Source organism: Juglans microcarpa x Juglans regia, chromosome 6D (assembly GCF_004785595.1).
Source record: "Juglans microcarpa x Juglans regia isolate MS1-56 chromosome 6D, Jm3101_v1.0, whole genome shotgun sequence".
NCBI classification, from domain to species: Eukaryota; Viridiplantae; Streptophyta; class Magnoliopsida; order Fagales; family Juglandaceae; genus Juglans; species Juglans microcarpa x Juglans regia.
In genome coordinates, this window is record NC_054604.1 from 2,021,222 (window position 1) to 2,034,546 (window position 13,325).

The window sequence follows — 13,325 nt, forward strand, 5'->3', positions numbered from 1 at the left end:
ATTTGAAGTAGAAAGGATATCAGTAGGGGCAACACAATCCCACTCTCCACCGCACTTATGCATGGCCCAAACACTAAAGAAGCAATAAGATAATTAGCAGTACCACACAAGCTCACAAAACCATATATACTCTTTTTTCCCAAGCAATATTGAGACAATGCAATGTCATCATCTTAAAAAAAAATTTCTTATAGAAAAAAATCATTTAAAAATGCTATGCAAGTCATTAGATTAAAATCATTTATAAGTAAGATAGCTAATTGATAATCCATTCAATCCTGAAACAGAGCAGGAACCAATATCACCCCGTCCCTTAAAAAAGGGCAACAAATACCTCAAGCTGCGCATTTTGTTTACCAGCAACAGGCCAAGGTAAAATTTTGTTTAGCAACAAATACCTCAGAATATTTAAAGTATGTGTCCAATGAAGTGAACCAAGTTGCTAATGAGACAATATCTGTTCAGCACTGAACTTAAAGTGAGTTGCAAAATCCATTTAGTAGTGATATTCATTCAGAACACATTAAAAAATAGTCAAACAAGTAGTGCATAATATGTGGTAGTATAATACTCTGCCAAATCTTAAATTCAAAAGAAAACAAAACTAGAGATCCCTACAGCTATAACAATGAATCCTACCCAAAGAGAAGAAAATATTAGAATAAGGTTTCTCATTATCAAAACTTGGGATATTTCTCAAAAAGAAAAAAAGTATTATTCTAAGAAAAATTTGCATTTGAGAAACGTTATCTAATAAAGATGAAGAAAATAGAGAGAACGAGGCTGACCCTGGAAAAAATCCGTAGAACTTCAACAAAAATATCCATGCTAACTATATCCCAACACTTCATGATCAAGAAGCAAGAAACAATAACTATTTCCCTCCTGCAATATGTTTTTTTCCAGGTGTGATGGCACACAGAGACGTTGAGTCAACAATAAATACTTTCTAATAAATAAAGTGAGAAAGTTCGAAATCTAAATCGCAAAGTTTAGAGGAACACGACAACGTCTCGTAAAAATTAGAAACTTCTTTATGACATGAAGAATATAACAGGCCAGGGTAAAATTCTATTTCAATTTTAAAAATGGCCCACCCCCATATTAACGGACAAATCAATATATAATTAACAATAAAACACCCCAAACCAACAGCTGTGAAATGCCAAAAATAGTCCCATCACTAATATAAATAAACTGTCTATGCCACAAAAACAATACAAAATAAAATAAAAAAGAACTAGACATTAATGTCGATATATCAATTCGGGTGGTGCAGGAGGACTTAACAATAATTTCCAAATGCCAACTTTGGAATGGTATCAATTCATGAACTTTATGTCTACACTAATTACTTCAAAAGGGTACCCCTGCCAATCTAATAAGAAGACTCTTACACAGTGATAAAGTGTTAAAACTACATGATTAAATAGATTCTACAAGGATTGTTTAGAATTTTATCCTTCGGTGTTCGTCAAATAGGCTTATTTAGAATTTTTGCTTTACTGTTTACGCCTGTTTAGATCTTTGTCTTGTTTTGCGTTGGTTTTGGTATTTGGGAGGAGTGCTCTCCTAGATACTTAGCTTGTAACCACGGTTTTCCTCATCTATAAGTGAGGGTTTTAATAAACTTGGGAGGGGTCACTACTGTGTGGCTACTTGCTCTTCCGTAAAAAAAAAAAAAAATGGTAGCTTAAGTGAATAAATTGCTTAACCAAAAATTGAGTTAAGCACTTAATTATGCAGTAAATTATGATACTTGAGTCAATTAATAAATTCTGATATTTTGCACTTGAAAAGAGTTACAATGCAGCTGTTCCACACTAAAGTTAATACCCCAAATTTTACTCCTCTCATATCTTACTTATATGTTGCATGTCATTATTGGAAAATAGTTGCTGGCATCCCAAGTTTAGAAGGATATTGAAGCACAGGGGTATTCTTGGAAATATTCAACTAAACGTGCAACAACCAAAAGGAAGACTCTGGAATGTGGCTAAGGATCTGAAACACAAGAAAAAAAAAGAATGAAAAAAAGGAGAGTGTAGTGGAAGCAACAGACTCACGCATGCAGCTGGCCTTAAGCACTGAAGTGCAGCAGAGAAATGAGCATAGCCAGAGAGGAGCAAGCACGTACAAGTATGAAAGGGAAATGGAGCCAGCCAATCATGAGCTTACGGGAGAAGAATATAAAGCCAAGCTTTTCAAAGGAATTTTTTTTCTTTTACCTTTTTTTGGTTTTTCTTTTGGTTTTTCGTTTCGGACATTTGGACCATTTTTATTCTTCATTTTCTTTTGAATCTGGGCCATTTTTATTCTTCAATCTCTTTTGGGTAGATTAAAAAAAATGTGGATGGAGTGTTTGGATTCTGTGATGTTAGCCTAAATTTCCAAGCCTAGGTTTTGGGGAGTAACCCAGAAATAAATTGGTTTGATTTGCTCTCTTTTCTATTGATTTCCATTTCACAACTTATTGAGTTGTAATGTTATAATATTCAGAGAAGCTTGGAATTTTTTCTCATGAATCTTGATCTGTTGTAGACGCTAGGCACAACTGATACTTGAACTTATGCAAGATTTCGATAAACTTCTTTCATTGTACATCTAGTTTTGCAACTCAGTAGGGAATTTGGGCTAAGACATAACATGTGCATGATTTATTATATTTTCCAACCATGATCCTTACGAATGGGTTGGTGGTTGAGTAAATAGAGATTTGAGCATTTTTCATTAACAATCTATGAAAAGGTGAAACCTGCATCCTAGGTGTTTGATAATTTGTTTCATTGGTATTTATTTTTCTGCAATATCTAATTTTCCTGCACACACCTCACTAATATTCATTTGTTTCACTTCCTTCAATTTACAAACACCCAGAAAGCCATTTTATAAAATGATCATAACCATCCTTTCCTCAATATCCTCCACTCCAGTACATAATCATGTATTCATGTTTCTCTTCTTAACTATGTAAAAACATTTTTCTCAAACATGTTCATTGCCCAAAATGCAACTCATTATATGTTTGCTCAGCATGAATACTATTGCCACTGTGGAAATGACCTTGGAACTCCTCCATGTACCACTTTGATAGCTTCTGCACTTGGAAGACAGATTTAGAAAGCCATCATGTTTTTGGCGCCATTGCCGGGGACAACTGATGTTTATCAGAGCATTCCCTTGCTACTGAAAAGACATTTGTAGTTCTATGAACCTCTTCACAGCTTGGGTGACATTCTTTTTATTTTATTTTATTTTATTTCTGTTTGTCTTATGTTTTCCTTTATTTTCTGCTCTTGTTTGTATGACTGGTTGGACTAGAGACCAAACTTCTCGATTAATTAGGACAAAATCACTAGCATCTTTTAACTCTGCATCCCTTTCTCTTGAATCATCTTCTGACACTCACAGCACCATGACTGAAAATGAGAATCATGATAGGGAAGTAGTAAATCAGAACAGGACACTTAGAGATTACTTACAACCTGTTAGAACTAGCACCCCCTCATGCATAATCCAACCTTTAAATGCAAATGCCTTTAATTTCAAACCTGGAATGATTCCATTGATTCCAAATTTTCATGGCATGGAATCCGAGAATCCTTACCTTCATATTAAAGAGTTTGAAGAGGTTTGTTCTACATTCATGGACCAAACATGCACTAAAGAGGTTATAGACTAAAGTTGTTTCTATTTTCCTTAAAAGATAAGGCTAAAACGTTGTTGAATTCATGAAGACTTAGAACCATAGGCACATGGTAGGAAATGCAAATTGAATTTTTGAATAAATTCTTTCCAATACATAGGACAAATGCACTTAAAAGACAAATCATGAACTTTACCCAAAAAGATCTTGAAACTTTTTATCAAAGCTGGGAAAGGTTCAAGGATCTTTTAAATGTTTGTCCTCGTCATGGTTATGAAAATTGGCGAGTGATAAGTTTATTTTATGAAAGTTTGACACCTAAAATGCGCCAATTTATACAAACCATGTGTAATGAAGAATTTTTCGACAAAGAGCTTGATGAAGCATTCAAATATTTTGATTACTTTGCTGAAAATGCTCAATCTTGGGACACAACTTATGTGCATGATAGGTCCAGGCAAGTTAAGTTTGGTCATAGAAAATATACTTTAAAAGAAGATGATGATTTACGTGCTATATTAACCTGCTATCCAGAAAAATGGAAGCCATAGAATTGAAAAAAGTAAATGGAGTGCATGTTGTCCCGAAAAGTTTTGAGAAGTGTGGCATATGTGAGAATCATGGGCATTCAACTAATGAATGTCCCATGATCCCCGCTTTCAAAAAAGTATTGTTGGACCAATCTAATGTTGTAAATATGATACATAAATTATATTCTGGTCCTTATTCTAATTTTAACAACCCAGGATGGAGGAGCCACCCAAATTTTTGGAGGAGTGACCAGCAGGTAACTCCAACAACCTTGGCTCCAGGACCCTCTCAACTCATTCAAGCACCTCTGATGCAAAAGAATGGACTTGAGGAGACGGTGCATCGACTATCGAACACTTTTGCAGCAGTTTATGCAAGGTCAAACAACAATAAACAACCAAAATTCTCAAGCAATAAATGAGATTCGAAGCACACTTACAAAGATGACTATGGCCTGGAGCTCCCAAGAAAAAGAAAAATTTCCTTGCAAAGTCAGCCACTTCAAAAAACAGTTCAGAGTTCAAATATAAGGCAAGTGAAGGCAGTCACTACTTTGAGAAATGGTACGGTGGTGAACATTCCAACTCAAGGTTCAGACAAGGCTGGTAAGGTCTCTAAACCTATACAAAATGAGGCTGAAAAGAGTGAGGTTGGACAAACTGAAACTAAAAATGAAACTGAAAAGATTTCATGTCCTATACCTACTCATTTTCCTCAAAGATTGGCTCGCCTGCACAAAGACAGACACTAATATGAAATTTTAGAAATATTCAAACAAGTTAGGATTAACATCCTTCGTTGGATACTATTCAACAAATTTCCACATATGCTAAGTTTCTAAAAGATTTGTGTACTATTAAAAGAAAATTAAATGTGCAAAAGAAAACATTTCTTACTAAGCAGGTCAGTGCCATAATTCAGAGTAATACTCCACCAAAATATAAAGACCCCGGTTCACCTATAATTGTTTGTGTTATAAGAAGTTCAAAAATTGGTCAAGCATTGTTAGATCTTAGTTCAAGTGTGAATTTACTACCTTATAATGTATATGAGCATCTTGGTTTAGGGAAATTAAAACCAACTCTAATAATTTTACAACTAGCTGACATATCAATCAAAATGCCAAGAGGGGTTGTTAAGGATGTCTTAGTACAAGTGGATAAATGTTTTTACCCCATAGATTTTGTTGTGTTGGATGTTCACTTGACACCAAAATCTTCTTTTCAAGCACCTGTGATTCTTGGGAGACATTTTCTTGCTACTTTAAATGCATTGAGAAATTGTAGGAGTGGTGTTTTAAAATTGAGTTTTGGGAACATGACTCTCAAACTAAACATTTTTAATATTTGTAGGCAACCTCAAGACTTGAAAGATGTACAAGAAGTCAATTTGCTAGAGAGTATCCTTGAGGAAGAGGCCTATTTGGCATATCAACCCACTAACCTACTGTTTGAATTAGAAAATATTTGTGATCTCATCACTAATGACACCCCCACTGATGCTTTTCTTGTTTTTAATGTAGAAAATAAATTTGAAGCTAAATGGAGACCTAAAGTTGAGCAGCTACTGCCATTGATAACAAGTTTGAAGCCTTTAGCAGATGAAATCTCAACACTAGAGTTGAAGCCATTGCCAACTGACCAGAAGTATGCATTTCTGGGTCCTGACAACACCTTACCAGTGGTGATTTCAGCTCAGCTCACTCATAACAATGAAGGGAAACTAATGGAAGTTTTGAGGCAGCACAAAGGTGCTATTGGATGGACAATTGTGGATATAAAAGGTATAAATCCTCTTGTGTGCACTCATAAGATTTATTTAAAAGAAAATGCTAAAGTCTCTAGGAAGATGCAAATAAGACTAAATCCTACCATGAAAGAGGTCGTAAAAATAGAGGTTTTGAAACTACTTGATGTGGGAATATCTACTCTATTGCGGATAGCAAGTGGGTAAGTCACATTCATGTAATTTCAAAAAAATCTAGGCTTACTATTGTGAAAAATGAGAAAAATGAACTAATTCACACTAGGATTTCTACTGGTTGGCGAATGTATATAGATTATAGGAAGTTGAATGCCGCTACTCGGAAAGATCATTTTCCTTTGCCCTTCCTTGATCAAGTGTTAGAAAAAATTACTGGCCATGATTTCTATTGCTTTCTTGATAGATTTTCTAGTTACTACCAAATTGAAATAGCAACTAAGGATCAAGAGAAAACAATTTTTACCTGCCCATTTGGCACTTTTGCATTTAGAAGAATGTCTTTTGAACTATGTAACGCACCGGCTACTTTCCAAACATGTATGATTAGTATTTTCAGCAACATGATTGAAAATAGTTTGGAAGTATTCATAGATGATTTTTCAGTATTTGGTAACTCTTTTGATGCATATTTGACTAACTTACAAGCTATTTTAGCCAGGTGTGACGAGAAACATTTGCTTCTCAATTGGGAAAAAGTGTTATTTCATGGTTCAACAAGGCATAGTTCTTGGTCACATAGTCTCGTCCCGAGGTATTGAGGTTGATAATGCTAAGATTGAGTTTATCTCCAAGCTTCCTATACCCAAAACAGTAAAAGAAATCAGATCATTTCTTGGGCATGATGGGTTCTATAGGAGGTCCATTCAAAATTTTAGTTCTATCTCTAGGCCTTTATGTGAGTTACTTATGCATGATGTTGCTTTTGAATGGACCTCTTCTTGTCAAAATGCTTTTGATAAGCTGAAAATTTCGTTTACTACAACCCTTATCATGCAGCCCCTATTTGGTCTATTCCTTTTGAAATAATGTGTGATGCTAGCGATGCAGTCATAGGAGCTGTATTTGGACAACGTAGAAATAAGTTCTCACATGTCATTTCTTATGCAAGTAGAACTCTAAATGGAGCCCAAAAAAATTATTCTACCACAGAAAATAAACTGCTTGCTGTAGTTTTTGCGTTAGACAAGTTTCAAACTTATATTCTTGATTCTCCAGTGGTTATTTTCACTGACCATACAGCGTTAAAGTATCCATTGTCAAAGATGAATGCTAATCCACGATTGATCCGATGGATTCTTCTTCTCCAAGAATTCGACCTTATCATCAAGGACAAAAATTGTGCTTAAAACGTAGTTGCCGACTACTTGTCTCGGCTTACATTTGCTGAAAATGAGCACACTGTCCATATCCTTGACTCTTTTCCTTATGAACAATTAATGTCAATTGAAAATTTGTTTTGGTTTGCTGACATAGTTAATTTTTTTGTGACAAGACAAACTCTACCCAATTGGAGTGCTCAAGACATACGAAAATTCAAGCATGAGGTAAAGTCATTTTTCTATGATGATGCTTATTTGATTAAATATTATTCTAACCAAATCATATGAAAATGCGTGCCTGATCATGAAATACAAGTTGTTCTTTTCTTTTGTCATACTGAGGATTGTGGGGGACATTTTTCAACACATAAAACCGTTGCAAAAATTTTACAAAGTGGTTTTCATTGGCCTCGTATGTTTAAGGATGCATATAATTTTTGCAAAACTTGTGAGTCATGTAAAAACTAGGTGCAGTCACTAAGAAGAACATGATGCCTTTACAACCCATTTTTGTCATTGAGATTTTTTATTGTTTGGGGATTGATTTTATGGGGTCATTTCCATCTTCTTTTGGTAATTTATATATCCTAGTGGCAGTTGCTTATGTTTCTAAGTGGGTTGAAGTCATTCCATGTAAAACAAATAACCATAAGGTACTGCTTAAGTTCTTGAAAGAAAATATTTTTGCTAGATTTGGCATGCCTAGAACTATCATTAGTGATAATAGAACCAATTTTTGAAACAAACCCTTTGTTGCCCTCATGAAAAAATATAGTATACACCATAAGGTTTCCACTCAATATCACACTCAAACAAATAGGCAAGCTAAATTAGCTAATAGGGAGCTTAAGCACATCTTAGAAAAAACAGTCAATCCCAACAGAAAATATTAGTATTTAAGGCTGACTGATGCACTTTGGGCTTATAGGACAACTTTTAAAACCTCTCTTAACATGTCCCTTTATTGCTTGGTATATGGAAAAACATGTCATCTTCCCATTGAGCTTGAACATAAGGCATATTGGGCTGTTAAATAATTCAATTTTTCTATTGACCATGCTGGTTCTGTGAAAAAGTTTTAGATTTCAGAGTTGGATGAGCTTAGACAAGATGCATATGACAATTTCAAATTTTCAAGGGAGCATATGAAGATGTTACATGACAAGTACATCTAGAGAAAGACTTTTGAGCCTAATGAACAAGTTTTACTTTACAATTCTTGCCTCCATCTATTTCCAGGCAAATTAAGATAGAGGTGGAGTAGTCCTTATTTAGTTAAGGCTGTGTTTCCACATGAAACTGTTGAGATTACTAATCCTCAAAATAGAAATACTTTTAAAGTAAATAACCAACGACTTAAACATTTTTTGGCAACACTTTCACCTGAAGATACTTCCATTCCTTTGGAAGATCCTACTTATTCTAATGATCCTTAGTTCATTTCTATTTTGCTTTAGTTTTTTTTTTCTTTCCTTTTTTGGTTGTTTATTTCACGTCTATGTTCTTTTTTCTTTCTTTCTTTTCTTTTGTTTTCTTTTTCTTTTTCTTCATTCTCTCTTTTCAGGTTCAACACTGTTTTTTTTTTCTATTTTCATTTTTACTTTCATGATCCCTTCAGCCATTTCAGGTATTTCCTTCGGCCCTATTTTCTTTCATGCCTTGTTTTATTCATGTTTTGCAGTGAGGACACTGCCCATTTTTAGTTGGGGGTATGGAGAGTCTTATACCATTAGTCTCTCAGGATTTATAATTGTGGGGTCTGAATTTTTTTTTTCTTTTTGCTACCAAGTTACTGTTTTCACACTTTTTTACTTAAGATCAGATAGTTGCAGTCTTGGGCTACACTAATTCCCACTGGTATAGGTTAAGTTCAACACAGGACTTTATGATAGTCTTAGCAACTCAAACTTAGGCAATGTATTTCAAAGCTATTGATTGATGACCTAAATAGACACAAGCATATTCTTTTTCTGTTTGTTTGATGTTAATCAGTGGTTTCACTTTTCCTAGGCCATTAAGGTATGGTTCATTGTAGATGTAAAAAAAAAATGGGAGGTAAAAATATTTGAGAAAAGGGACAGGCTAGAGATCAAGGAAAACAATTAGTGCAAGTGCATTGGAAAATGCTGCCTATCACCGAGATTCTTTTAAAAAAATAAAAACATAAAAGAAAAAGAAAAAGAAATGGGTCTTTCAAAGTGTGATAGCGTGAAAGCCACCAATATAATAGTTTTGAATTGGAGTAAAGACCTTTTGGTTTTTCTTGAAAAAGTTGCTTTGAAACTATTGTGAGAAATCTGGAAACCAACAAATAGAAATCTGTTCACACATTTGATCCACTCAAAAATCTGCAGCTTAAATACATTTTCCTTGTTTGAGTTCTTGAGAATTTTATAAACTTTTGTGTTGAGCTCTAACCTAACCGGACTACAATCTAATGCCCAATACCTCAATATGATTTGATCTTTTGTAGAGAGTTTTGAGTTCGGTGGCTCACTCTTGGATCCTTCATTTTTTCTGGCATTATTTGCTAGAAACTAGCAAAAAACCTAGTTGGAGGGTGTGATAAAGTGTTAAAACTGCATAATTAAGTAGCTTAAATGAATAAATTGTTTAACCAAAAATTGAGTTAAGCACTTAATTATGCAGTAGATTATGATACTTGAGTCAATTGATAAATTCTGATATGTTGCACTTGAAAAGAGTTACAATGCAGCTGTTCCACACCAAAATTAATACCCCAAATTTTACTTCTCTCATATCTTACTTTTATATTGTAGGGTATTATTGGAAAAGAGTTGCTGACATCCCAAGTTTAGAAGGACATTGAAGCACAGGGGTCTTCTTGAAAATAATTAACTAAACGTGCAACACTCAAAAGGAAGACTCTGGAACGTGGCTAAGGATCTGAAACACAAGAAAAAAAAACAGAATGAAAAAAAAAAAGGAGAGTGCAGTGGATGCAGCAGACTCACACACACAGCTGGCCTTAAGCACTGAAGTGTAGCAGAGAAACGAGCACAACCAAAGAGGAGCAAGCACGTACGAACATGAAAGGGAAATGGAGCCAGCTAATCATGAGCTTACGGGAGAAAAATATAAAGCCAAGCTTTTCAAGGGATTTTTTTTACTCTTTCTTGGTTTTTCTTTTGGTTTTTTGTTTCAAACTTTTGGGCCATTTTTATTCTTCATTTTCTTTTGAATCTGGGCCATTTTTATTCTTCAATCTCTTTTGGGTAGATTAAAAAAATGTGGATGGAGTGTTTGGATTCAGTGATGTTAGGCTAAATTTCCAAGCCTAGGTTTTGAAGAGTAACCTAGAAATAGATTGGTTTGATTTGCTCTTTTTTCCATTGAGTTCCATTTCACAACTTATTGAGTTGCAATGTTATTATTTTTAGAGAAGTTTGGAATTCTTTCTCATGAATCTTGATCTGTTGTAGATGCTAGGCACAACTGATACTTGAACTGATGCAAGATTTTGATAAACTTTTTTCATTGTACATCTAACTTTGCAACTCAGTAGGGAATTTGGGCTAATACATAACTTGTGCATGATTTATTATATTTTCCAATCATGATCCTTACGAATGGGTTGGTGGTTGAGTAAATAGGGATTTGAGGATTTTTCATTAACAATCTGTGAAAAGGTGAAACTTGCATCCTAGGTGCTTGATAATTTGTTTCATTGGTATTTATTTTTATGCAGTTTCTAATTTTCCTGCACACACCCCACTAATATTCATTTGTTTCACTTCCTTCAATTTACAAACACCTAGAAAACCATTTTATAAAAAGATCATAACCATCCTTTCCTCAATACCCTCCAAACTAGTACATAAGCATATATTCTTGTTTCTCTCCTTAACTTTGCAAAAACCCCTTTCTCAAACACGTTCATTGCACAAAATGCAACTCATTATATGTTTGCTCAGCATGAATACTGTTGTCCCTATGGAAATGACCTTGGAACTCCTCCATGTACTACTTTGATAGTTTTTGCACTTAGAAGACAGATTTAGAAAGCCATCACACAGAAAGCTCCAATTCTTTACCTCAACCTTTAAATTTTCCTAATTATACACACGTAAACCTATGTTTAGGAACTATATTTTTTCAATACTACTCATTCATCATCTAATTAACTCTCTTAACTCAGAAAGAAAAAAATAAAGATAATTGCTGTTTTTCATCTAATAGATCTAATTAGATCTTGTCATCTTCAATCACATATGCTGATATGATGCCCTATAAATGATTTTGAATGTCAATTACTTAAATAAATAACTATTTAAAATTTATCATTTCAATAAATATAATTCAGGATGGAAACATCTAAAATATATAAGGAGTAAGTTCAGTTGCTCTTAATATAATTCTCAACCTTACATTCATGGCTTGAATAATATTTCAGCTTATCTGCACTGCACTAGTTAAACTATTTTTTAAGTAGTAGATAGTCTCATTTAGTTTACATTCTTATTCTGTAAATGTAGTTGACCTCTTAGATTTGTCTGCAACATATAGAAAATTTACTGAAAATCATTTTTTTTTTTTTTATGAATAACAACCCCATATGACTTCTTGTTCATCCTCGTCCTTATCTTCATGCATGTCATCCTCAACACCACCAACTTTTCCCATAAAAATTTATGTTGCCTAGCAACTACAGAGAGTATTTGTAATTAATAAAGTTGTAATCCTATCAATGTAACAGCCAAATAGGTATACTACATACCCCTAGATGATTTAGCATCCCCCCCCCCCCCCCCCCCGGAAAAAGATAAAAAAGATTCTCCTTGGAGTAAATGCTCTTATTTCACCCAAGAAAGATATCAAACAATGAAGCTATAAATGTAATCTTTAATGTATCAGATAAACCGATCTCCATATATATATTATCCAAGTATCACATAAGCTGATAATTAGATACAAGATTATGAAGATCTTGAAATTTCATACCCCGTAGCTCATCCCACATAAACCCATCTATAAAAAAGACAACACCCTAGCACACAAGGAATATATAGATGATAACATGTTTTAAACATTTAGTACATAATCTTTTCTTTTTATAAGTGAACATTTAGATCATAATCTAATCATATTAGTGAAATAATTCAACATTATTTTTGGAAAAATAATGGAATTGTTTTGTACAGTTTTTTTATCCATTAGTATTAAAAAACACATTTTACAACTAGCCAGCCAATCAAAATTAAAACATATAGTGATTAAATAGAGGAATGGATGAATCCATGCATTGTATAAAAAAACTCCCGATAAAAACTAGTGCAATTGCTTAACAATCCCACCCACCCCATCCCTATGGTTCGTAGGGTTTCCAGAATATATCTTTACATGATTAAAGTATATTATTGATGAGTCATTAGCTGACACATATTTTCCATAATTCACCAAATTTTAAAAAGATGCATATGATGCGATAACTCATAGTATTTGTAGCATACATAATGACAATCACTTGTAAGAATGTTGACCCATGCCAAACCCAACAAGAAGAATATATTTCCATTGAGTGATATGATGACTTAATATATTTTACTTTTTATTAAACTAAATCATCCTAGTACAAGCTTCTCTCTGTTTATAAGTGCACTTTTTCAAGTATTTTTAGTAAAAAATGATCCAGACAAATAGCTTCAGCTATACTTTTAAAATAGAAACCACTTAAAATTATCAAAGGCAACAACAAAATGCAAGGAATCGCAAACCATCTTCCTTACTTTTTGCAGCAAAGCCAGTTTCTTGGGTATCGTCACTGATATCGCCTTCGTCATTGTCCTCATCACCATTGACACCCTTAAGATTACAATGCAAATACAAAATATTAGGCAAAAATTATGAACATCTAACACCCACATCAACATGTAAAGATAATGTAGGTTATACAAAAAAAACTCGTGCAAAAAAGGACATTCTTTCAGATTCATTAGTCTAGAAATTAGTCTACAAACAAAAAGCCCAATTTTTGTAAAGCTTCTACACTTGGATGAAGGTAGGGGTGTTCAACCGGATCCGGATCCGGATATCCGGCCCTAACC

At 33.9% G+C, this 13,325-nt stretch overlaps 1 non-coding gene across 1 annotated transcript; it reads right to left on the reverse strand.

The window, feature by feature from the left end:
• Positions 1-3,813: 3,813 nt before the first annotated feature.
• Positions 3,814-3,920, reverse strand: LOC121236241. Its single transcript, XR_005934682.1, has one exon. It is a non-coding gene; the product is annotated as a small nucleolar RNA R71 (small nucleolar RNA).
• Between the last annotated feature and the right edge of the window lie 9,405 nt (positions 3,921-13,325).